Source organism: Phyllobates terribilis, unplaced genomic scaffold (assembly GCF_046119375.1).
Source record: "Phyllobates terribilis strain yellow unplaced genomic scaffold, ASM4611937v1 Scaffold_382__1_contigs__length_1840546, whole genome shotgun sequence".
In the NCBI taxonomy this organism is placed as follows: domain Eukaryota; kingdom Metazoa; phylum Chordata; class Amphibia; order Anura; family Dendrobatidae; genus Phyllobates; species Phyllobates terribilis.
Window position 1 is genome coordinate 1,520,110 of NW_027363142.1, and position 27,602 is coordinate 1,547,711.

Sequence of the window (27,602 nt, forward strand, 5' to 3'; positions counted from 1 at the left end):
CCGAGTGAGATACCCCCTCCCCCTGCGCTCATTGCTGATCTCCGGGTGAGACACAGCCTCCCCCTGCACTCACAGCTCATCTCCGAGTGAGATACCCCCTTCTCCCTGCGCTCACTGCTGATCTCCGGGTGAGAAACAGCCTCCCCCTGCACTCACAGATCATCTCCGGGTGAGATACCCCCCTCTCCCTGCGCTCACTGCTGATCTCCGGGTGAGACACAGCCTCCCCCTGCACTCACAGATCATCTCCGGGTGAGATACCCCCCTCCCCCTGCGCTCACTGCTGATCTCCGGGTGAGATACTCCCCCTGCACTCACAGCTCATCTCCGAGTGAGATACCCCCTCCCCCTGCACTCACAGCTCATCTCCGAGTGAGATACCCCCTCCCCCTGCGCTCACTGCTGATCTCCGAGTGAGATACCCCCTCCCCCTGCACTCACAGATCATCTCCGGGTGAGAGACCCCCTCTCCCTGCGCTCACTGCTGATCTCCGGGTGAGACACAGCCTCCCCCTGCACTCACAGATCATCTCCGGGTGAGATACCCCCCTCTCCCTGCGCTCACTGCTGATCTCCGGGTGAGACACAGCCTCCCCCTGCACTCACAGATCATCTCCGGGTGAAATACCCCCTCTCCCTGCGCTCACTGCTGATCTCCGGGTGAGACACAGCCTCCCCCTGCACTCACAGCTCATCTCCGAGTGAGATACCCCCTCCCCCTGCGCTCACTGCTGATCTCCGGGTGAGACACAGCCTCCCCCTGCACTCACAGCTCATCTCCGAGTGAGATACCCCCTTCTCCCTGCGCTCACTGCTGATCTCCGGGTGATACACAGCCTCCCCCTGCCCTCACAGATCATCTCCGGTTGAGATACCCCCCTCTCCCTGCGCTCACTGCTGATCTCCGGGTGAGACACAGCCTCCCCCTGCACTCACAGCTCATCTCCAAGTGAGATACCCCCTCCCCCTGCACTCACTGCTGATCTCTAGGTGAGATACTCCCTCTGCACTCACAGCTCATCTCCGAGTGAGATACCCCCTCCCCCTGTACTCACAGCTGATCTCTAGGTGAGATACTCCCCCTGCACTCACAGTTCATCTCCGAGTGAAATACCCCCTCCCCCTGCACTCATAGATCATCTCCGAGTGAGATATTCCCCTGCCCTCACAGCTCATCTCCGAGTGAGGTACTCCCCTGCCCTCACAGCTCATCTCCGAGTGAGATACTCCCCTGCCCTCACAGCTCATCTCCGAGATACTTCCCTGCCCTCACAGCTCATCTCCGAGTGAGATACTCCCCTGCCCTCACAGCTCATCTCCGAGTGAGATACTTCCCTGCCCTCACAGCTCTTCGAGTGAGATACTCCCCTGCCCTCACAGCTCATCTCCGAGTTAGATACCCCCTGCCCTCACAGCTCATCTTCGAGTGAGATACTTCCCTGCCCTCACAGCTCTTCTCCGAGTGAGATACTCCCCTGCCCTCACAGCTCATCTCCGAGTGAGATACTCCCCTGCCCTCACAGCTCATCTCCGAGATACTTCCCTGCCCTCACAGCTCATCTCCGAGTGAGATACTCCCCTGCCCTCACAGCTCATCTCCGAGTGAGATACTCCCCTGCCCTCACAGCTCATCTCCGAGTGAGATACTCCCCTGCCCTCACAGCTCTTCTCCGAGTGAGATACTCCCTAGCCCTCACAGCTCATCTCCCAGTGAGATACTCCCCTGCCCTCACAGCTCATCTCCGAGTGAGATACTCCCCTGCCCTCACAGCTCATCTCCGAGTGAGATAAACCCTTTCCCTGTGCTCACTGCTGATCTCCGGGTGAGATACCCCCTCCCCCTGCACTCACAGATAATCTCCGGGTGAGATACCCCCTCTCCCTGCGCTCACTGCTGATCTCCGGGTGAGATACCCCCTCCCCCTGCACTCACACATCATCTCCGGGTGTGATACCCCCTCCCCCTGCGCTCACTGCTGATCTCCGGGTGAGATACCCCCTCCCCCTGCACTCACAGCTCATCTCCAAGTGAGATACTCCCCTGCCCTCACAGCTCATCTCCGAGATACTTCCCTGCCCTCACAGCTCATCTCCGAGTGAGATACTCCCCTGCCCTCACAGCTCATCTCCGAGTGAGATACTCCCCTGCCCTCACAGCTCATCTCCGAGATACTTCCCTGCCCTCACAGCTCATCTCCGAGATACTTCCCTGCCCTCACAGCTCATCTCCGAGTGAGATACTCCCCTGCCCTCACAGCTCATCTCCGAGTGAGATACTCCCCTGCCCTCACAGCTCATCTCCGAGTGAGATACTCCCCTGCCCTCACAGCTCTTCTCCGAGTGAGATACTCCCTAGCCCTCACAGCTCATCTCCCAGTGAGATACTCCCCTGCCCTCACAGCTCATCTCCGAGTGAGATACTCCCCTGCCCTCACAGCTCATCTCCGAGTGAGATAAACCCTTTCCCTGTGCTCACTGCTGATCTCCGGGTGAGATACCCCTCCCCCTGCACTCACAGATCATCTCCGGGTGAGATACCCCCTCTCCCTGCGCTCACTGCTGATCTCCGGGTGAGATACCCCCTCCCCCTGCACTCACAGATCATCTCCGGGTGTGATACCCCCTCCCCCTGCGCTCACTGTTGATCTCCGGGTAAGAAACAGCCTCCCCCTGCACTCACAGCTCATCTCCGAGTGAGATACCCCCTCCCCCTGCGCTCACTGCTGATCTCCGGGTGAGACACAGCCTCCCCCTGCACTCACAGCTCATCTCCGAGTAAGATACCCCCTCCCCCTGCGCTCACTGCTGATCTCCGGGTGAGATACCCCCTCCCCCTGCGCTCACTGGTGATCTCTGGGTGAGATACCCCCTCTCCCTGCACTCACAGCTCATCTCCGAGTGAGATACCCCCCTCTCCCTGCGCTCACTGCTGATCTCCGGGTGAGATACCCCCTCCCCTTGCACTCACAGCTCATCTCCGAGTGAGATACCCCCCTCTCCCTGCGCTCACTGCTGATCTCCGGGTGAGACACAGCCTCCCCCTGCACTCACAGCTCATCTCCGAGTGAGATTCTCCCTCCCCCTGCGCTCACTGCTGATCTCCGGGTGAGATACTCCCCCTGCACTCACAGCTCATCTCCAAGTGAGATACCCCCTCCCCCTGCGCTCACTGCTTTTCTCCGAGTGAGATACCCCCTCCCCCTGCACTCACAGATCATCTCCGGGTGAGATACCCCCTCTCCCTGCGCTCACTGCTGATCTCCGGGTGAGACACAGCCTCCCCCGGCACTCACAGATCATCTCCGAGTGAGATACCCCCCTCCCCCTGCGCTCACTGCTTTTCTCCGAGTGAGATACCCCCTCCCCCTGCACTCACAGATCATCTCCGGGTGAGATACCCCCTCTCCCTGCGCTCACTGCTGATCTCCGGGTGAGACACAGCCTCCCTCTGCATTCACAGATCATCTCCGGGTGAGATACCCCCTCTTCCTGCGCTCACTGCTGATCTCCGGGTGAGACACAGCCTCCCCCTGCACTCACAGCTCATCTCCGAGTGAGATACCCCCTCCCCCTGCGCTCACTGCTGATCTCCGGGTGAGACACAGCCTCCCCCTGCACTCACAGCTCATCTCCGAGTGAGATACCCCCTTCTCCCTGCGCTCACTGCTGATCTCCGGGTGAGACACAGCCTCCCTCTGCACTCACAGATCATCTCCGGGTGAGATACCCCCCTCTCCCTGCGCTCACTGCTGAACTCCGGGTGAGACACAGCCTCCCCCTGCACTCACAGATCATCTCCAAGTGAGATATCCCCCTCTCCCTGCTCTCACTGCTGATCTCCGGGTGAGACACAGCCTCCCCCTGCACTCACAGCTCATCTCCGAGTGAGATACCCCCTCCCCCTGCACTCACTGCTGATCTCTAGGTGAGATACTCCCCCTGCACTCCCAGCTCATCTCCGAGTGAGATACCCCCACCCCCTGCACTCACAGCTGATCTCTAGGTGAGATTCTCCCCCTGCACTCACAGCTCATCTCCGGGTGAGATACCCCCTCCCCTTGCACTCACAGCTCATCTCCGAGTGAGATACCCCCTCCCCCTGCGCTCACTGCTGATCTCCGGATGAGATACTCCCCCTGCGCTCACAGCTCATCTCCAAGTGAGATACCCCCTCCCCCTGCGCTCACTGCTTTTATCCGAGTGAGATACCCCCTCCCCCTGCACTCACAGATCATCTCCGGGTGAGATACCCTCTCTCCCTGCGCTCACTGCTGATCTCCGGGTGAGACACAGCCTCCCCCTGCATTCACAGATCATCTCCGCGTGAGATACCCCCTCTTCCTGCGCTCACTGCTGATCTCCGGGTGAGACACAGCCTCCCCCTGCACTCACAGCTCATCTCCGAGTGAGATACCCATCTCTCCCTGCGCTCACTGCTGATCTCCGTGTGAGACACAGCCTCCCCCTGCACTCACAGCTCATCTCCGAGTGAGATACCCCCTCCCCCTGCGCTCACTGCTGATCTCCGGGTGAGATACTCCCCCTCCACTCACAGCTCATCTCCGAGTGAGATACCCCCTCCCCCTGCGCTTACTGCTGATCTCTGGGTGAGATACTCCCCCTGCACTCACAGCTCATCTCCGAGTGAGATACCCCATCCCCCTGCGCTCACTGCTGATCTCTGAGTGAGATACCCCCTCCCCCTGCACTCACAGATCATCTCCGGGTGAGATACCCCCTCTCCCTGCACTCACTGCTGATCTCCGGGTGAGACACAGCCTCCCCCTGCACTCACAGATCATCTCCGGGTGAGATACCCCCCTCTCCCTGCGCTCACTGCTGATCTCCGGGTGAGACACAGCCTCCCCCTGCACTCACAACTCATCTCCGAGTAAGATACCCCCTCCCCCTGCGCTCACTGCTGATCTCCGGGTGAGATACCCCCTCCCCCTGCGCTCACTGGTGATCTCTGGGTGAGATACCCCCTCTCCCTGCACTCACAGCTCATCTCCGAGTGAGATACCCCCCTCTCCCTGCGCTCACTGCTGATCTCCGGGTGAGATACCCCCTCCCCTTGCACTCACAGCTCATCTCCGAGTGAGATACCCCCCTCTCCCTGCGCTCACTGCTGATCTCCGGGTGAGACACAGCCTCCCCCTGCACTCACAGCTCATCTCCGAGTGAGATTCCCCGTCCCCCTGCGCTCACTGCTGATCTCCGGGTGAGATACCCCCCCTGCACTCACAGCTCATCTCCAAGTGAGATACCCCCTCCCCCTGCGCTCACTGCTTTTCTCCGAGTGAGATACCCCCTCCCCCTGCACTCACAGATCATCTCCGGGTGAGATACCCCCTCTCCCTGCGCTCACTGCTGATCTCCGGGTGAGACACAGCCTCCCCCGGCACTCACAGATCATCTCCGAGTGAGATACCCCCCTCCCCCTGCGCTCACTGCTTTTCTCCGAGTGAGATACCCCCTCCCCCTGCACTCACAGATCATCTCCGGGTGAGATACCCCCTCTCCCTGCGCTCACTGCTGATCTCCGGGTGAGACACAGCCTCCCCCTGCACTCACAGCTCATCTCCGAGTGAGATACCCCCTCCCCCTGCGCTCACTGCTGATCTCCGGGTGAGACACAGCCTCCCCCTGCACTCACAGCTCATCTCCGAGTGAGATACCCCCTTCTCCCTGCGCTCACTGCTGATCTCCGGGTGAGACACAGCCTCCCTCTGCACTCACAGATCATCTCCGGGTGAGATACCCCCCTCTCCCTGCGCTCACTGCTGATCTCCGGGTGAGACACAGCCTCCCCCTGCACTCACAGATCATCTCCAAGTGAGATATCCCCCTCTCCCTGCTCTCACTGCTGATCTCCGGGTGAGACACAGCCTCCCCCTGCACTCACAGCTCATCTCCGAGTGAGATACCCCCTCCCCCTGCACTCACTGCTGATCTCTAGGTGAGATACTCCCCCTGCACTCCCAGCTCATCTCCGAGTGAGATACCCCCACCCCCTGCACTCACAGCTGATCTCTAGGTGAGATTCTCCCCCTGCACTCACAGCTCATCTCCGGGTGAGATACCCCCTCCCCTTGCACTCACAGCTCATCTCCGAGTGAGATACCCCCTCCCCCTGCGCTCACTGCTGATCTCCGGGTGAGATACTCCCCCTGCGCTCACAGCTCATCTCCAAGTGAGATACCCCCCTCTCCCTGCGCTCACTGCTGATCTCCGGGTGAGACACAGCCTCCCCCTGCACTCACAGCTCATCTCCGAGTGAGATTCCCCCTCCCCCTGCGCTCACTGCTGATCTCCGGGTGAGATACTCCCCCTGCACTCACAGCTCATCTCCAAGTGAGATACCCCCTCCCCCTGCGCTCACTGCTTTTCTCCGAGTGAGATACCCCCCTCTCCCTGCGCTCACTGCTGATCTCCGGGTGAGACACAGCCTCCCCCTGCACTCACAGCTCATCTCCGAGTAAGATTCCCCCTCCCCCTGCGCTCACTGCTGATCTCCGGGTGAGATACTCCCCCTGCACTCACAGCTCATCTCCAAGTGAGATACCCCCTCCCCCTGCGCTCACTGCTTTTCTCCGAGTGAGATACCCCCTCCCCCTGCACTCACAGATCATCTCCGGGTGAGATACCCCCTCTCCCTGCGCTCACTGCTGATCTCCGGGTGAGACACAGCCTCCCCCGGCACTCACAGATCATCTCCGAGTGAGATACCCCCCTCCCCCTGCGCTCACTGCTTTTCTCCGAGTGAGATACCCCCTCCCCCTGCACTCACAGATCATCTCCGGGTGAGATACCCCCTCTCCCTGCGCTCACTGCTGATCTCCGGGTGAGACACAGCCTCCCCCTGCATTCACAGATCATCTCCGGGTGAGATACCCCCTCTTCCTGCGCTCACTGCTGATCTCCGGGTGAGACACAGCCTCCCCCTGCACTCACAGCTCATCTCCGAGTGAGATACCCCCTCCCCCTGCGCTCACTGCTGATCTCCGGGTGAGACACAGCCTCCCCCTGCACTCACAGCTCATCTCCGAGTGAGATACCCCCTTCTCCCTGCGCTCACTGCTGATCTCCGGGTGAGACACAGCCTCCCTCTGCACTCACAGATCATCTCCGGGTGAGATACCCCCCTCTCCCTGCGCTCACTGCTGATCTCCGGGTGAGACACAGCCTCCCCCTGCACTCACAGATCATCTCCGGGTGAGATACCCCCCTCTCCCTGCGCTCACTGCTGATCTCCGGGTGAGAAACAGCCTCCCCCTGCACTCACAGCTCATCTCCAAGTGAGATATCCCCCTCTCCCTGCTCTCACTGCTGATCTCCGGGTGAGACACAGCCTCCCCCTGCACTCACAGCTCATCTCCGAGTGAGATACCCCCTCCCCCTGCACTCACTGCTGATCTCTAGGTGAGATACTCCCCCTGCACTCCCAGCTCATCTCCGAGTGAGATACCCCCACCCCCTGCACTCACAGCTGATCTCTAGGTGAGATTCTCCCCCTGCACTCACAGCTCATCTCCGGGTGAGATACCCCCTCCCCTTGCACTCACAGCTCATCTCCGAGTGAGATACCCCCTCCCCCTGCGCTCACTGCTGATCTCCGGGTGAGATACTCCCCCTGCGCTCACAGCTCATCTCCAAGTGAGATACCCCCTCCCCCTGCGCTCACTGCTTTTATCCGAGTGAGATACCCCCTCCCCCTGCACTCACAGATCATCTCCGGGTGAGATACCCTCTCTCCCTGCGCTCACTGCTGATCTCCGGGTGAGACACAGCCTCCCCCTGCATTCACAGATCATCTCCGCGTGAGATACCCCCTCTTCCTGCGCTCACTGCTGATCTCCGGGTGAGACACAGCCTCCCCCTGCACTCACAGCTCATCTCCGAGTGAGATACCCATCTCTCCCTGCGCTCACTGCTGATCTCCGTGTGAGACACAGCCTCCCCCTGCACTCACAGCTCATCTCCGAGTGAGATACCCCCTCCCCCTGCGCTCACTGCTGATCTCCGGGTGAGATACTCCCCCTGCACTCACAGCTCATCTCCGAGTGAGATACCCCCTCCCCCTGCGCTTACTGCTGATCTCTGGGTGAGATACTCCCCCTGCACTCACAGCTCATCTCCGAGTGAGATACCCCCTCCCCCTGCGCTCACTGCTGATCTCTGAGTGAGATACCCCCTCCCCCTGCACTCACAGATCATCTCCGGGTGAGATACCCCCTCTCCCTGCACTCACTGCTGATCTCCGGGTGAGACACAGCCTCCCCCTGCACTCACAGATCATCTCCGGGTGAGATACCCCCCTCTCCCTGCGCTCACTGCTGATCTCCGGGTGAGACACAGCCTCCCCCTGCACTCACAGCTCATCTCCGAGTGAGATACCCCCTCCCCCTGCGCTCACTGCTGATCTCCGGGTGAGACACAGCCTCCCCCTGCACTCACAGGTCATCTCCAAGTGAGATACCCCCTCCCCCTGCACTCACTGCTGATCTCTAGGTGAGATACTCCCTCTGCACTCACAGCTCATCTCCGAGTGAGATACCCCCCTCCCCCTGTACTCACAGCTGATCTCTAGGTGAGATACTCCCCCTGCACTCACAGTTCATCTCCGAGTGAGATACCCCCTCCCCCTGCACTCACAGATCATCTCCGGGTGAGACACCCCCATCTCCCTGCACTCACAGCTCACCTCCGTGTGAGATACTCCCCTGCCCTCACAGCTCTTCTCCGAGTGAGATACTCCCTAGCCCTCACAGCTCATCTCCCAGTGAGATACTCCCCTGCCCTCACAGCTCATCTCCGAGTGAGAAACTCCCCTGCCCTCACAGCTCATCTCTGAGTGAGATAAACCCTTTCCCTGTGCTCACTGCTGATCTCCGGGTGAGATACCCCCTCCCCCTGCACTCACAGATCATCTCCGGGTGAGATACCCCCTCTCCCTGCGCTCACTGCTGATCTCCGGGTGAGATACCCCCTCCCCCTGCACTCACAGATCATCTCCGGGTGTGATACCCCCTCCCCATGCGCTCACTGCTGATCTCCGGGTAAGAAACAGCCTCCTCCTGCACTCACAGCTCATCTCCGAGTGAGATACCCCCTCCTCCTGCGCTCACTGCTGATCTCCGGGTGAGACACAGCCTCCCCCTGCACTCACAGCTCATCTCCGAGTAAGATACCCCCTCCCCCTGCGCTCACTGCTGATCTCCGGGTGAGATACCCCCTCCCCCTGCGCTCACTGCTGATCTCTGGGTGAGATACCCCCTCTCCCTGCACTCACAGCTCATCTCCGAGTGAGATACCCCCCTCTCCCTGCGCTCACTGCTGATCTCCGGGTGAGATACCCCCTCCTCTTGCACTCACAGCTCATCTCCGAGTGAGATACCCCCCTCTCCCTGCGCTCACTGCTGATCTCCGGGTGAGACACAGCCTCCCCCTGCACTCACAGCTCATCTCCGAGTGAGATACCCCCTCCCCCTGCGCTCACTGCTGATCTCCGGGTGAGATACTCCCCCTGCACTCACAGCTCATCTCCAAGTGAGATACCCCCTCCCCCTGCGCTCACTGCTTTTCTCCGAGTGAGATACCCCCTCCCCCTGCACTCACAGATCATCTCCGGGTGAGATACCCCCTCTCCCTGCGCTCACTGCTGATCTCCGGGTGAGACACAGCCTCCCCCGGCACTCACAGATCATCTCCGAGTGAGATACCCCCCTCCCCCTGCGCTCACTGCTTTTCTCCGAGTAAGATACCCCCTCACCCTGCACTCACAGATCATCTCCGGGTGAGATACCCCCTCTCCCTGCGCTCACTGCTGATCTCCGGGTGAGACACAGCCTCCCCCTGCATTCACAGATCATCTCCGGGTGAGATACCCCCTCTTCCTGCGCTCACTGCTGATCTCCGGGTGAGACACAGCCTCCCCCTGCACTCACAGCTCATCTCCGAGTGAGATACCCCCTCCCCCTGCGCTCAATGCTGATCTCCGGGTGAGACACAGCCTCCCCCTGCACTCACAGCTCATCTCCGAGTAAGATACCCCCTCCCCCTGCGCTCACTGCTGATCTCCGGGTGAGATACCCCCTCCCCCTGCGCTGACTGCTGATCTCTGGGTGAGATACCCCCTCTCCCTGCACTCACAGCTCATCTCCGAGTGAGATACCCCCCTCTCCCTGCGCTCACTGCTGATCTCCGGGTGAGATACCCCCTCCCCTTGCACTCACAGCTCATCTCCGAGTGAGATACCCCCCTTTCCCTGCGCTCACTGCTGATCTCCGGGTGAGACACAGCTTCCCCCTGCACTCACAGCTCATCTCCGAGTGAGATACCCCCTCCCCCTGCGCTCACTGCTGATCTTCGGGTGAGATACTCCCCCTGCACTCACAGCTCATCTCCAAGTGAGATACCCCCTCCCCCTGCGCTCACTGCTTTTCTCCGAGTGAGATACCCCCTTCCCCTGCACTCACAGATCATCTCCGGGTGAGATACCCCCTCTCCCTGCGCTCACTGCTGATCTCCGGGTGAGACACAGCCTCCCCCGGCACTCACAGATCATCTCCGAGTGAGATACCCCCCTCCCCCTGCGCTCACTGCTTTTCTCCGAGTGAGATACCCCCTCCCCCTGCACTCACAGATCATCTCCGGGTGAGATACCCCCTCTCCCTGCGCTCACTGCTGATCTCCGGGTGAGACACAGCCTCCCCCTGCATTCACAGATCATCTCCGGGTGAGATACCCCCTCTTCCTGCGCTCACTGCTGATCTCCGGGTGAGACACAGCCTCCCCCTGCACTCACAGCTCATCTCCGAGTGAGATACCCCCTCCCCCTGCGCTCACTGCTGATCTCCGGGTGAGACACAGCCTCCCCCTGCACTCACAGCTCATCTCCAAGTGAGATATCCCCCTCTCCCTGCTCTCACTGCTGATCTCCGGGTGAGACACAGCCTCGCCTCCCCCTGCACTCACAGCTCATCTCCGAGTGAGATACCCCCTCCCCCTGCACTCACTGCTGATCTCTAGGTGAGATACTCCCCCTGCACTCACAGCTCATCTCCGAGTGAGATACCCCCACCCCCTGCACTCACAGCTGATCTCCGGGTGAGATACTCCCCCTGCACTCACAGCTCATCTCCGGGTGAGATACCCCCTCCCCTTGCACTCACAGCTCATCTCCGAGTGAGATACCCCCTCCCCCTGCGCTCACTGCTGATCTCCGGGTGAGATACTCCCCCTGCACTCACAGCTCATCTCCAAGTGAGATACCCCCTCCCCCTGCGCTCACTGCTTTTCTCCGAGTGAGATACCCCCTCCCCCTGCACTCACAGATCATCTCCGGGTGAGATACCCCCTCTCCCTGCGCTCACTGCTGATCTCCGGGTGAGACACAGCCTCCCCCTGCATTCACAGATCATCTCCGGGTGAGATACCCCCTCTTCCTGCGCTCACTGCTGATCTCCGGGTGAGACACAGCCTCCCCCTGCACTCACAGCTCATCTCCGAGTGAGATACCCCCCTCTCCCTGCGCTCACTGCTGATCTCCGGGTGAGACACAGCCTCCCCCTGCACTCACAGATCATCTCCGGGTGAGATACCCCCCTCTCCCTGCGCTCACTGCTGATCTCCGGGTGAGACACAGCCTCCCACTGCACTCACAGATCATCTCAGGGTGAGATACCCCCCTCTCCCTGCGCTCACTGCTGATCTCCGGGTGAGACACAGCCTCCCCCTGCACTCACAGCTCATCTCCAAGTGAGATATCCCCCTCTCACTGCTGATCTCCGGGTGAGACACAGCCTCCCCCTGCACTCACAGCTCATCTCCAAGTGAGATACCCCCACCCCCTGCACTCACAGCTGATCTCTAGGTGAGATTCTCCCCCTGCACTCACAGCTCATCTCCGGGTGAGATACCCCCTCCCCTTGCACTCACAGCTCATCTCCGAGTGAGATACCCATCTCTCCCTGCGCTCACTGCTGATCTCCGTGTGAGACACAGCCTCCCCCTGCACTCACAGCTCATCTCCGAGTGAGATACCCCCTCCCCCTGCGCTCACTGCTGATCTCCGGGTGAGATACTCCCCCTGCACTCACAGCTCATCTCCGAGTGAGATATCCCCCCCCCCTGCGCTCACTGCTGATCTCCGAGTGAGACACAGCCTCCCCCTGCACTCACAGATCATCTCCGGGTGAGATACCCCCCTCTCCCTGCGCTCACTGCTGATCTTTGGGTGAGACACAGCCTCCCCCTGCACTCACAGCTCATCTCCGAGTGAGATACCCCCTCCCCCTGCGCTCAATGCTGATCTCTAGGTGAGATACTCCCCCTGCACTCACAGCTCATCTCCGGGTGAGATACTCCCCTGCCCTCACAGCTCATCTCCGAGTGAGATACTCCCCTGCCCTCACAGCTCATCTCCGAGTGAGATACCCCCACCCCCTGCACTCACAGCTGATCTCTAGGTGAGATTCTCCCCCTGCACTCACAGCTCAACTCCGGGTGAGATACCCCCTCCCCCTGCGCTCACTGCTGATCTCTAGGTGAGACACAGCTTCCCCCTGCACTCACTGCTCATCTCCGAGTGAGATACCCCCACCCCCTGCACTCACAGCTGATCTCTAGGTGAGATTCTCCCCCTGCACTCACAGCTCAACTCCGGGTGAGATACCCCCTCCCCCTGCGCTCACTGCTGATCTCTAGGTGAGACACCCCCTCCCCCTGCACTCACAGCTCATCTCCGAGTGAGATACCCCCTCCCCCTGCGCTCACTGCTGATCTCTAGGTGAGATACTCCCCCTGCACTCACAGCTCATCTCCGAGTGAGATACCCTCTCCCCCTGCACTCACAGCTGATCTCTGGGTGAGATACCCCCTCCCCCTGCACTCACAGATCATCTCTGAGTGAGATACCCCCTCCCCCTGCGCTCACTGCTGATCTCTAGGTGAGATACTCCCCCTGCACTCACTGCTGATCTCTAGGTGAGATACCCCCTCCCCCTGCGCTCACTGCTGATCTCTAGGTGAGATACTCCCCCTGCACTCACTGCTGATCTCTAGGTGAGATACCCCCTCCCCCTGCGCTCACTGCTGATCTCTAGGTGAGATACTCCCCCTGCGCTCACTGCTGATCTCCGAGTGAGATACCCCCTCCCCCTGTGCTCACAGCTCAGCTCTGGGTGAGATCATCTGCTTCGCAGACTAAGTATGGGAAGTGTTTCCCTGCTATCGGGCTCTCAAGTCTGTGAAGCAGATGATCTCACCCGGAGATGAGCTGTGAGCGCAGGGGGAGAGGGTGTCTAACCTGGAGATGAGCTATGAGCTGTGAGCACAATGGGAGGGAGTATCTCACCTGGAGATCATCTGTGAACACAGGGGGGAGGTATCTCACCCGGAGATCAGCTATGAGCACAGGGGGAGAGGGTGTCTAACCTGGAGATGAGCTATGAGCTGTGAGCACAATGGGAGGGAGTATCTCACCTGGAGATCATCTGTGAACACAGGGGGGAGGTATCTCACCTGTTGATCAGCTGTGAGTGCAGGGGGAGGGAGTGTCTCACCCCGAGATCAGCTATGAAGCAGGGGGAGGAGGTGTCCCACCTGGAGATCAGCTATGAGCACAGGGGGAGGGGGTGAATGACAGACACTCTGTGTTTACAGCAGGGAGCCTTGTGACAAAGAATACATTGTGCATAACAATAGAGAACAAATGGAAGTCAGCTCACCGTCCAGGATTTCAGTGTGTTGAAGCCAGGAACAACGTGTGGTCACACTTGGAATCAATGCAAAAAAGAAGTGAAAAATTCCATTAAGTCAAATTCCATTCAGCTAATATGTTACTTTAGACCCAAATTTTAGCCTGCACAATTTATTATGTAATTTCTCCTAAACGCAGCATTGCCCCATACATAGCAGACACTAATATTTTCTAGCTATATACAGTACATGGCATTAACCCCTTAAGCCCCGGAGCATTTTTCGTTTTTGCATTTTCGTTTTTGCTCCCCTTGTTCCCAGAGCCATAGCGTTTTTATTTTTTGGTCAATATGGCCATGTGAGGGCTTATTTTTTGCGGGACGAGTTGTACTTTTCAACGCCATTACTAGTTTTATCATATCCTGTACGGGAAAACGGGAAAAAAATTCCAAGTGCGGTAAAATTGCAAAAAACGTGCAATACCACAGTTGTTTTTTATTTATTTTTTTTACCATGTTCACTGAATGCTAAAACTGACTTGCCCTTCTTATTCTACAGGTCATTACGAGTTCATAGACACCAAACATGTATAGGTTCTTTTATATTTAAGTGGTGGAAAAAAATTCCAAAATTTGGTAAAAAAATAAAATAAAAAAATAGCGCCATTTTCTAAGACCCGTAGCGTCTCCATTTTTCGTGATCTGGGGCTGGTTGATGGCTTATTTTTTGCGTGCCAGGCTGACGTTTTTATTGATAACATTTGGGGTAGATCCGATGTTTTGATCGCCCGTTATTGCATTTTATTGCAATTTTGCGGCGACCAAAAAACGTAATTCTGGCGTTTAGAATTTTTTTCTCGCTACGCCGTTTACCGATCGGAATAATTCTTTTTTTATATTGATAGATTGGGCGATTCTGAACGCGGCGATACCAAATATGTGTATGTGGGTTTTTTTTATATATATTTTATTTTGAATGGGGCGAAAGGGGGGTGATTTAAACTTTTATATTTTTTTATTTTTTTTAATATTTTTAAAAACTTTTTTTTTTTACTTTTTGCATGCTTCTATAGTCTCCATAGGAGACTAGAAGCAGCAACTGTCCGATCGCCTCTGCTACATACAAGGGACGAGCAGGTCCCCTGCATGCAGCAGAAATGGTCCTGTGCTATGAGCGCCGACCACTAGGTGGCGCTCATAGCGACAAGATCATGACAACCACAGGCGTCTGCTGCAGACCCTGGGTTGTCATGCACGCCCATCGGCGACCCGCGATCACGTGACGGGGTTACCGGTGGGCGGGGCTTATGACGCGCTACCCGGAAGCGCGCGTTAAATGCTGCTGTCGGAGATTGACAGCAGCATTTAACTGGTTAACAGCCGCGGGTGGATCGCGATTCCACCCGCGGCTGTTGCGGGCACATGTCAGCTGTAAGAATCAGCTGACATGTGCTCCGTTCAGTGAAGGCTCAGCGCAGCAGCCCTCACTGAACGGGGGGTACGCAAATATGCGTACTAATACGTCCCCGGTAAGTAAGGGGTTAAGGGTAAACAAAGCGGTTGTGCCACCATAAAGAATACAGTTAACCAACCAGAAAAGGTGGAAATAAATAGTTTTGTAATTTACAGTGATTCAAAATTATGCTTCATTCAAAAGTTACCAAGCTTTTACTTTTATGAATGCTGCTCTCTGGCGCCACCTGGTGTTATTCCCCTACATCCTGGTAGTGGGTGATCAGCTGGTCGGGTTTGGGCAGTTCCTGTCATAACAGCTTCCAACCGGCAGTCTGCACAATGTATTGCAAGAAAAGAAATGAAAAATTCCATCTCCAAAAAAGTTGTATTAAAAAATTCCAAGTTGTTATTACATCATTTTAACATCTGATGAGGTCACAAGGTACATGGGGATTCACATAGCAATTCGTTTCCAAAGCCAACCAGCTTTCTTTGTCAAGCTACTATGACATGATTCTGTGATCTTTTAAATATTTCCGAAACCAATTACAAGTAATACACCAATTACATGACCAATGAGATCACACCCATTACATGACCAATGAGACAAATACATAGAAAGTTACATATCAAATACACTGCTCATAAAATAAAGGGAACACTTAAACAACAGAATATAACTCCAAGTAAATGAAACTTCTGTGAAATCAAACTGTCCACTTAGGAAGCAACACTGATTAACAATCAATTTCACATGCTGTTGTGCAAATGGAATAGACAATAGATGGAAATGATTGGCAATTTTCAAGACACCCTCAATAAAGGAGTGGTTCTGCAGGTGGGGAGCACAGACCATATCTCAGTACCAATGCTTTCTGGCTGATGTTTTGGTCACTTTTGAATGTTGGTTGTACTTTCATACTTGTGGTAGCATGAGACGGACTCGACAACCCACAGAAGTTGCTCAGGTAGTGCAGCTCATTCTGGATGGCACATCAATGCAAGCTGTGGCAAGAAGGTTTGCTGTGTCTGTCACCGTACTGTCCAGAGGCTGGAGGCACTACCAGGAGACAGGCCAGTACAAAAGTAGACGTGGAGAGGGCTGTAGGAGGGCAACAACCCAGCAGCAGGACCTCTACCTCCGTCTTTGTGCAAGGAGGAACAGGAGGAGCACTGCCAGAGCCGTGCAAAATGACCTCCAGCAGGTCACAAATGTGCATGTGTCTGCACAATCAGTTGGAAACCGACTCCATGAGGGTGGTATGAGGGTCTGACGTCCACAGATGGGGGTTGTGCTCACAGCCCAACACCGTGCAGGACGCTTGGCATTTGCCACATAACACCAGGATTGGCAAAGTCGCCACTGGCACCCTGGGCCTACTTCTGAGGCATCTGTCTGTACAATGAAAGTTTCCTTGAAGTTGGGGCTGATGAGGACCGGCTGTCCACACAGGGCCAACTTCATGGACTGAAAGGCTTCTTCTGCCTGAAGGTTCCACTGAACCATTAGTGATTTTTTTCCTTTCAAGAGATCGGTCAGGGCCGCCGTTCTCCCAGGAAAATTAGGTATAAACCGGGGGTAATACCCAAGGATGTTAAGGAACGCCCTCACCTGCTGTGTATTTGACGGTTTAGGCCAATTTTTTATGGCCTCAACTTTATTGATTTGGGGCTTGATAACTCCTCGGCCAATCGCATACCCCAAATATCGGGCTTCCTCTAGCCCTATCGCACATTTTTTCGGGTTTGCCGTTAACTCAGCGACTCTGAGAGAATCCAGCACTGCTTGTACCTGGGATAGATGCGTATGCCAGTCGGTGCTAAAGATGATAATATCATCTAGATATGCGGAGGCGTACTCCTGATGAGACTTGAGCACTATTTCCATCAACCTCTGGAATGTAGCCAGGGCCCCATGTAACCCAAAAGGTAAGACCGCATAGTGATATAGACCCTCCGGAGTTATGAAGGCGGTCTTTTCCTCCGCTGATTTCGTGAGAGGTACCTGCCAGTAACCCTTGGTGAGATCGAGCGTGGTAAAGTACTGGGCCTACCCCAGTCTCTCAATCAGCTCATCCACCCTGGGCATTGGATAAAGGTCAAACTTCGACACTTAATTTAGTTTTCGGAAATCGTTACGGAAGCGTAACGATCCGTCTGGTTTCGTAATCAGTACAATGGGGCTAGCCCACTCTGTCATTTCTCGATGACGCCTAACTGGAGCATCTGTTTTACCTCAGCCGTGATGGCTTGCCTCCGGACTTTGGGTACCCGGTGCGATCTCTTTCGCACCCTTACCCCAGGTTCGGTGACAATGTCATGTTGGAAAACTGTAGTCCTACCCGGTAGCTCTGAGAACACGTTGGTATTCTGCTGCACCAGTGAGCGAGCCGCCCGTCGCTGCTGTTTAGTGAGAGCATCACTTATCCTGACCTCTCCCCCGGACGCATCCCTGGCTGAAGGTAGAGAACTCTCTGGTGATATGCCCGGAGTGATGTCTGTAACTAACCACTCTCGATCTTTCTAAGGTTTTCGCAGGTTTACATAATAAAGCTGCTCCCGTTTCCTCCTTCCAGGCTGATACACCTGGTAATTTACCTCCCCCACCTTTTCTCGAACCTCATATGGCCCTTGCCACTTGGCCATGAGCTTACTCTCGGCTGTGGGTACAAGTACTAACACCTGATCGCCCTTGTTAAAAGACCTGACTCTGGCTCTTTTATTATATGTGCGCCTCTGGGCTGCCTGGGCATCTAACAAATGTTCTTTCACGATGTCCATGACCGCCGCGATCCGGTCCTGCATGCTAGCCACGTGTTCAGTTATACTCCTATGTTGAGTCGGCTCTTGTTCCCACGTCTCTTTGGCTACGTCCAACAGACCTCTAGGGTGTCTGCCGTACAATAACTCAAAGGGAGAGAACCCTGTGGAAGCCTGGGGTACCTCACGGATGGCGAACATCAAATAGGGTAGCAACATGTCCCAATCCCTTCCGTCCTTAGAAACCACCTTTTTTAACATGAACTTGGCTACTTTGAAGAACCTAGAATATAAGACATATTTTCAGTTGTTTCACACTTTTTTGTTAAGTATATAATTCCACATGTGTTAATTCATAGTTTTGATGCCTTCAGTGTGAATGTACAATTTTCATAGTCATGAAAATACAGAAAAATCTTTAAATGGGAAGGTGTGTCCAAACTTTTGGTCTGTACTGTATATATAATGTATATATATATTATTTTTTCACCCTTACTAATAAGTGTTTCATTACTATACAGAGGAAGATTCTGAGGGAGATGATGCTTCACCTATAGGTATGTACTGCACAATACCATTCCATGTTTCTTAACCCTGTCTCGTGTAAATCAGCCTTAAACTTCCTGACAGCCCCATTTTTCAAGTCTGATACGTCACTTTCTGTGGTAATAACTTTAAAATGCTTCTGTCAGTGATTCTGAGATTGTGATTTTGTTGTTGTAAAACATTTTACCTGTTACTACCGGTAAATTCAGATCTGTTGTTTTGTCTTTATTCATGAAAATATTCCAAATTTTCTGAAGATTTTGAAAAATGTGCAATCTTTAAACTTGTATACCCTTAATGACATGTATATAGTGTAAGATGGCTGACGGACAGGTCCTTGAGGGGAAATATGTATCATCGAGGTTGGTAGCTTCGGTGATGTAAACCCGAGAAAGCATGCTCCAGCACTTATACTGCTGACAGGGTTAATAGGGCGTATCAGGCCGGTTTTAAGAGCAGTCATAAAAAATGGGTGGGAATGGCTGCCCACATATCCCCACCTCTGGAGCGTGGTTTGGTAAATAAAATAGAGACCAAATGTCTCATTCAGTGTCTGTGTCTGGAGACCTGTGGATCTCCAAGGCGTTAGTCTGTACTAAGGATTGGACACTGACCTGAGCAGGCGAACCTGCAACATTGTGTGGACATTTTACTTTGTGCTTCCACTTTGTGCCGGAAAAGGCTGTTTTTGTTTATGCTGTCTGAATAAACCAGTTTGGATTTCAATGAAAATGCTTCCTGTGTCTACCTCAACCGCAGACGAGTGAGTATTAAACCCTACAATTGGTGCTAGAAGCACAGTCACAAATCCCAAGGGGCAGTGTGACTGCTACAGGAAACCGTTTAAGTCTTGGGTGAGGGCCGTCAGCCAGTAGGGGACGTCTGGCATCATGGAGGAGCTGATAAAGCAACTTGTGCAGGCTAATCTCCGGCAGCATCAACAGCAGTAGTGGCAGCAACAGCAGTACAAGCAGCAGATAAACCTCCTAGCCGAGTTAACCCATGGCAGTTCAATCGCCCCACCCCCAAGTCTAAGTGATGACTCACTTGCCAGGAAGACGTTAAGAAGAGCCATACAAAAGATGATCCCGGGTGATGAGGACGAGGCGTTCCTGACAATTTTTGAGAGGGTGGCGGAGCGAGAGATATTGCCTCCAGAGCAGTGGGCGGAGGTTCTGGCATCATATTTAACAGGGCAACAGCAGAAGGCCTATTATGACTTGGCCTTGCAAGATGCAAAAGAGTACACCAAGTTGAAGACTGAGATTTTGACGTGCTTAGGAGTGACTCTGACTGACATGATGCGGGTGTACCACTGGGCCTATTGCAGTGACAAATCTTCCCGGTCCCAAATGTTTTACCTCCTACACTTGGTCCAAAAGTGGTTGCAACCGGAATCTTCCTCTCCAGCACAGTTAGTGGCGAGGATTGTGATGGACAGGTTCATACACTCCCTTCCAAGGCTGGTGCAATCCTGGGTTGCCCAGGGAGATCCCCATAATGCCAATGACCTTGTGAGGTTGGTAGAAAGGTACCAGGCGGTCAAGAGTGCTTTGGGGAAGTAAGGGGTGGGAGCATCTCCATACTGTGGTTCCCAACAAGGGGGATGGACACCCAAAAGAGGGGAACTAGAACCACATCTGGGGGGGCGTCCTAGAGTTCAGGAGGGGTCTGAGTTGCTACCAAAGGCCCCATCCAATAACTTAATTTGTTGGCAATGTCACACCCCGGGTCTAATAGTGACCTGTTGCCCTATGACCAACGAGCCAGTAGACTGCAGCACAGGACGGCGCTACTTTGCATATCCTGCCTGCAGTGCTGTCCCTCCACGAGGTGTGGGACCGCAGGCATGCCCCGTGTCAGTGAATGGAGCGCAAATGACTGGTCTGTTCGATTCTGGGAGTTTGGTAACCCTAGTAGGGCCATAATTCCTCATCGTCTGATTCTGCAGAAAAAGGTGGACATCTGCTGTATCCATTGAGACGCTAAGGACTACCCTGTGGTCCTAGTGGTCATAGGCACAAACTGTAGCACTGAGTCCCATGAGGTGGGCGTAGTCAAGGACCTGTTGCACCCTGTTATAATAGGGCAGGACTTTGCCTTGTTTTGGGACTTGTGGGAAAAAGGGAGGAAGCCGGGTTGCCCAGACCACAACCAGGTCGCTCCTAAAGAAACCTCGTCGCAGGCCGCAACCGACAGTTTTCCCTTTCATGTGCTTGTTGGGGGTGAGGATGAGGCAGCATCCCTGAGCTGGAGGTGGGGAAACTTTGGAAACGCCCAGCTCAGGGACTGAACTCTAAAAGGTGTGTTTAATAATGTCACTGTTCTGAATGGTGTTGCTCAAGAGTCTATGGCTGATACCTGATATCCGTACTTTGCTGGAATTGAGGAGTTAATATGACAGGTCACGAAGCTCAGAAGAGAGGTAATCGATCAGTTACTAGTGCCAGGGTCGTACAGACGCAGGGTGTTAGATATGGCCAATGCACATGTCTTAGGTGGTCATCTGGAAGTAGAAAAAACCCAGGAAAGAATCTTCCAGAGGGTCTACTGTCCCAGTTGTCACCGAGAGATTGTGAATTACTGTAGGTCCTGTCACACCTATCAGCTGACCTCCCCTGTGGCTCACTTCCGTAGCCCTTTAGTGCCACTACCTGTCATTGAGGTCCCAATCGATCGCATCACCATGGATCTAGTGGGACCCCTGGTCAAGTCCGCCAGAGCACATCAGTATATCTTGGTGGTACTGGACAACGCTACATGTTACCCGGAGGCTGTACCACCACGAAACTCCTCTGCCAAGTGCATAGTCCAGGAGCTAGTGTTACAACTCTCCTGTTAGGTTTTTTTTAGTTTGCTGGTCACATGACCATTTTTGCCTATTTAATCCGGCTCCACCCTCCTGGCTTTGCTGGACTTCATTTGTATTTACTACTGTTGAGCTAGCTTGTTGCTCTGTTGCCGTTCTTTGTTAGTTTTGCTAGGTCTTCTGACCCCTTTGCCTTTTTGTTGTGTGTTTGTCTTTGACTGCTACTATTTCTGCTAGGAGGTGTCCAACTTTTCCCAGTCCCTAGATCTTGTAGGGATCCCTCCCTCACATCTATAGGTCTGCGTTCAGACTAGCCGAGGACTTTAGCGGGTCTGATCGCAGGATCAGGTTCCCCGTTACGTCGTAGGGATCTAGTTTAGTTCTATTGTAGGGACAGATCTCCTCTCTTTCCTTAGTCTCTGTAGCAGATCATAACAGTAAGTCCAGCCATAAAAGAAAAAAAAAAATAATAATTTTCTCTAAGGAAAGACCTCCAGTTTTCCATCATGGTCTCGGTGCAAGATTTTTCTCAACGCTTGCAGGGACTCTCTCTGGAGGTGACCAAGCTCCAACAACACGTGAGTAGCTGTTCTGGAGCGCATTTTGTGGAACCAAAGGTACGTCTGCCTGATCTATTTTTTGGCGAACAACAAGATTTTTTTTCTTTTAAAAATGCTTGTCTTATATATTTTCATTTGAGACCCGGATCCTCTGGTGATGAATCACAGCGCATAGGGATCATAATGTCACTTTTGCGCAAAGATCCTCAGGGATGGGCCTTCTCTCTCCATTCTAGTGATCCGTGCTTTAGATCAGTGGATAGTTTTTTTTCTGCTTTGGGTTTGTTGTACGATGATCCTGATCGTGTCTCATCTGCTGAGTCTGAATTAAGACGTTTGAGGCAGGGATCAGGTAATGTGGAAAAATATTGTTCTCACTTCCGTCGGTGGTCTGCCCAGGTGGGGTGGAACGATTCTGCTTTGAAAAGCTTGTTTCTTGCAGGGCTATGTGAAAGGGTAAAGGATTTACTGATTGCTTATCCCACACCTGGAAACTTGCAGGAGGCAATGCAATTAGCTATACGGGTGGACAGGAGACTGCGTGAAAGGGTTAATGAGAGCAAATCCTCTGCTATGTCAGCTCCGAGTCCTGAGAGGGTCTGTGCTGACAATGGAGAGCCGATGGAGATTGGGGCGATGACACCCCGCTCTCAGGAAAAAGACCGCAGGCTTTCTGAAGGCTTGTGTTTCTATTGCGGAAATTCTGGTCATTTTATTAAGAGCTGTGTACTTCGTAAGAAGAAAGAAAAAAAAAAGGTCAGTCATGCTCGTATTGCCTGTTTAAATTCTAAGGGAGTATTCCTATCTGCCACTACTGCTGCTCAGGATGAATTAATTGAATTTCGGGTATTTGTGGATTGTGGATCTACTCTAAATGTGATTGATGGGGGATTCTTGGAAAAACTTAGATTAGAACCTAAAACTTTGTCATCCCCTATTGCTGTGGTTTCTGTCGATGGCTCTCCCTTGAAGAGTGTTACTCACAAGGTCTGTGAATTTCCCCTCACTATTAATGGTATTCATCAAGAGAATTTGGATTTGGTGGTATTGGATAATTTGCCTTCTCCAGTAATATTTGGGTTACCCTGGTTAAAATTGCACAATCCTGTACTGGATTGGTCTACCAATGAAATTAAGTCCTGGAGCCCTAAGTGTTATGACAAGTGTTGTAACGGGCGCATTGCTGCTGTGGATAGAGGGGAATTGCCTGTACCTATTCAGGATTTTTGGAGAGTTTTTTCTGAGGAGGAGTCGCAGGTTTTGCCTCCCCCTAGAGACTATGATTGTACCATTGAATTTGTCCCTGGCGCGACTCTTCCTAAGAGTCGTTTATTTAATCTTACTATTCCTGAGAGAAAGGCTTTGGAAGAATACATACAGACAAGCTTGGCTGCCGGTCACATTAGGCCTTCCAAGTCTCCTGTGGCTGTTGGATTTTTTTTTGTAAAAAAAAAAGATGGCGGTTTACGTCCTTGTCTGGACTTTTGTGAGATTAATAAAATTACTGTACGCAATCCTTACCCACTGCCATTGATTCCTGATTTATTTAACCAGTTAGTGGGGGCCAAGTGGTTCTCTAAAATTGATCTCCGGGGGGCATACAATTTGTTGCGCATGAAGGAGGGTGATGAATGGAAGACTGCTTTTAACACTCCTGTGGGTCATTTTGAGAATCTGGTTATGCCTTTTGGTCTCACCAATGCTCCAGCATTTTTTCAGAATCTTATCAATGATATCCTTAGACCTTTAATCGGCAAAAATGTGGTTGTGTATTTGGATGACATTTTGATTTATTCGCCGGATCTGGAGTCTCATTGGCAGAGCGTATGTGAGGTATTACAGTTATTAATGGACAATTCGCTTTTTGCTAAGCTGGAGAAATGTGAGTTCGCTGTACAGAGAATTAGTTTTTTGGGCTACATTATCTCCAGTGAAGGTTTTGAGATGGACCCGGTTAAAGTTCAAGCTGTGCAGGAATGGCCTAGGCCTATTGGTTTCAAATCGATACAGAGGTTTTTGGGTTTCGCCAATTATTACAGAAAATTCATAAAAAAATTTTCTATTATTGTCAAACCGCTGACCGATCTCACCAGGAAAGGTGCTAATGCGGTTCAGTGGACTTCTGAGGCCATTGAAGCTTTTGTGTTTCTAAAGGAGAGGTTCACCTCTGCTCCCATCCTTATGCAGCCTGATGTGACTAAGCCGTTTTTGGTTGAGGTTGATGCTTCTTCGGTGGGGGTCGGTGCGGTGTTGTCTCAGGAAAACAAGGATGGAGTACATCCCTGTGCCTTTTTTTCAAAAAAATTTTCCGAGACTGAACTTAATTACGATATTGGTAATCGGGAATTGCTGGCGATTAAACTCGCATTTGAACACTGGCGTCATCTCTTGGAAGGTGCTGAATTTCCCATTCAGGTTTTCACTGATCATAAAAATCTGATCTATCTTGATGCTGCCAAGCGCTTGAATGCCCGTCAGGCTAGGTGGGCACTTTTTTTCTCGCGGTTTAATTTTTCCGTTACTTACATCCCGGGTACCAAGAATGTTAAAGCGGATGCTTTGTCTCGCAGCTTTTCTCCCATGGTCGGTGTTGAGGAGGAAGAGGAGACCATTTTACAAGAAGGTGTTGTGATTGCTGCTTTGGACTCCGTTTTGGAGGATGAGATTCTTAAAGCACAGGAGAATGCCCCATCTAACACTCCCCATGGGAGGTTGTTTGTGCCTAGGACCTTTAGGAGAGATTTGTTTGTTGAGTGTCATGAGTCTCGGTTGGCAGGTCATCCAGGAATTTCTGAGACCAAGAGACTTGTGGGTCGCAGTTTTTGGTGGCCTGGATGGCAGAAGGAAGTCATTAAGTGGGTGCGCCAATGTACTGTGTGTGCAAGATCCAAGTCTTCGCATGCTCCTGCTGCGGGGTTGCTTTGCCCTCTGGAGGTTCCTAGTGCACCTTGGACACATCTGGCTATGGACTTTATTACTGACCTTCCTCCCTCTGAAGGTTTCACGGTCATCTGGGTGGTCGTGGACCGTTTTAGCAAGATGTGTCACTTGGTTCCCTTCATCAAACTGCCTTGCGCTAAGACACTCGCTAAGGCCTTTGTCAAGGAAATTGTCAGACTACATGGTGTTCCTACTGACATTGTTTCTGATAGGGGACCTCAGTTCGTGGCTCGTTTTTGGCGTGCCTTTTGTGACAGGTTGGGAGTTCATTTGTCGTTTTCATCCGGATATCATCCTGAGTCTAATGGCCAGACAGAAAGGAAGAACCAGGATGTTGAGCAGTTCTTGCGTTGTTTTGTGGCAGACAATCAAGAGGGGTGGTCTGAGTTTCTGCCACTTGCTGAATTTGCTCTTAACAACCATACATCCTCTTCTGCTGGGTGTTCGCCTTTTTTTTGTTGTTCTGGGAGACATCCGTCTTTTTGGTCATTCTCCAAATTGGTTTCGGCTGTGCCTGAGGAGGAGAGTTTTTCCTGTGATTTGGAGAGAGTTTGGACGGATGTGCGTGGTAATCTTCAGGAGGCTAACAAAAAATCTAAGAGGTACTTTGATAGGAAACGGCAAGAGGTTTTGTTTGCTGTTGGTGACATGGTTTGGTTGTCCTCTAAGAATCTGCGATTGAGGATTCCTTCTAAAAAATTGGGTCCCAAGTTCGTAGGGCCCTTTAATGTACTTCAGATAGTTAGCCAATCTGCTGTTAGGCTGGAGGTTCCTACGTCCTGGAGGATTAATCCGGTGTTTCATGTTTCTCTGTTGAAAAAAGCTGATGTGTCGGATGGTGATGCCTCTGTCACTGTTCCTCCTGTGGTGGAGGACGGGGAATATGAAATTTCCCGCATCCTAAATTCTAGACGGTATAGAGGGAGTTTGCAGTATCTCGTCGCTTGGAAGAGTTTCGGACCTGAGGATAACTCATGGGTGAGGGCGGATGATGATTCTGCTTCCAGACTTGTCCGAGCGTTTCACAGGAGGTTTCCTGGTAAGCCTGGGCCTAGGGGATCCGGAGGATCCTCTTAGAAGAGGGGGTACTGTTACAACTCTCCTGTTAGTTTTTTTTAGTTTGCTGGTCACATGACCATTTTTGCCTATTTAATCCGGCTCCGCCCTCCTGGCTTTGCTGGACTTCATTTGTATTTACTACTGTTGAGCTAGCTTGTTGCTCTGTTGCCGTTCTCTGTTAGTTTTGCTAGGTCTTCTGACCCCTATGCCTTTTTGTTGTGTGTTTGTCTTTGACTGCTACTATTTCTGCTAGGAGGTGTCCAACTTTTCCCAGTCCCTAGATCTTGTAGGGATCCCTCCCTCACATCTATAGGCCTGCGTTCAGACTAGCCGAGGACTTTAGCGGGTCTGATCGCAGGATCAGGTTCCCCGTTACATCGTAGGGATCTAGTTTAGTTCTATTGTAGGGACAGATCTCCTCTCTTTCCTTAGTCTCTGTAGCAGATCATAACAGCTAGTCCACGTCTTTTCTAGAATGGGGTTGCGTAAGGAGATCCTAACGGACCAAGGGACCCCATTTATGTCAAGGGGGATGAGGGAGTTGTGAAAAATCCTGCAAATCACACAACTCAGGACCTCAGTCTACCACCCCCAGACAGACGGCTTAGTGGAGAGGTTTAATAAAACCTTGAAGGCCATGTTGAAGAAGGTCGTTGAGAAAGACGGTCGGGACTGGGACTGTCTACTGCCGTACCTTCTGTTTTCTATTAGAGAAGTCCCACAGGCCTCTACTGGCTTCTCCCCATTTGAGCTGTTATATAGCTGACAGCCCCTTGGACTCCTGGATGTAGCAAAGGAGGGTCTACACCCTACAGGATTGTAATGGAACATGTGGCCCAGATGCAAGAGAGGATTGCTGAGGTGATGCCTATTGTGAAAGAACACCTCCTCAGAGCACAAGAGGCACAGTCAAGGGTGTACTAAAGATCGGTGAGGGTGAGACACTTCCACCTTGGCAATTGGGTACTAGTGCCTACGGTGGAGAGCAAATTCCTGACCAAGTGGCAGGGCCCCTATGAAGTTCTTGAAAAGCTTGGCAATGTCAACTATAGAGTCCACTAACCAGGGAAAAGGAAGCCCTACCAGGTGTACCACGTCAACCTGATCAAGCCAAATGACATAGGGAGTTTGTGGAAGCTCCTGTTTGGTGGCGAAGACCAAAGCCCACGTGGAGGAAGTCAAGCTGGCAAAGTTGCTGTCACATGCCCAGAAGCCACAGTGCTGAGAGTTGCTACAGCGGAACTGAGACCTGTTCTCAAAACTACCAGGGTGTACTCGGATCATAGAGCATGAGTTTCTTCCGGGTCATCATGTCCAAGTAAATATGAAGCCGTATCGGATTCCTGAAGCCCACCGAGAGGTAATTGCAAAAGAGGTGAAGCGGATGCTGAGCATGGGAGTCATTGAGGAGTCCAGGAGTGGCTGGTCCAGTCCCAAAGTCTTAGTGCCAAAACCAGATAGAGAATGGCAGTTTTGCAATGACTATAGGAAACTCAACAAAGTCTTGAAGTTTGACACCTACCCAATGCCCAGTGTAGATGAACTGTTTGAAAGATTGGGGCCAGCCAGGTATATTATCACCCTTGACCTCACTAAAGGAATTGGCAAATACCCATGTCCCAAGATGCCAAGGAGAAGACGGTCTTCTCAACGCCAGATGGTTGATTCTACTTCACAAGGATGTCGTTTGGGTTGCAAGAAGCCCTGGCTACCTTCCAGAGGACCATGGACTTGATTCCAGCTCCCCACAAGAAGTATGCAGCAGTCTACTTG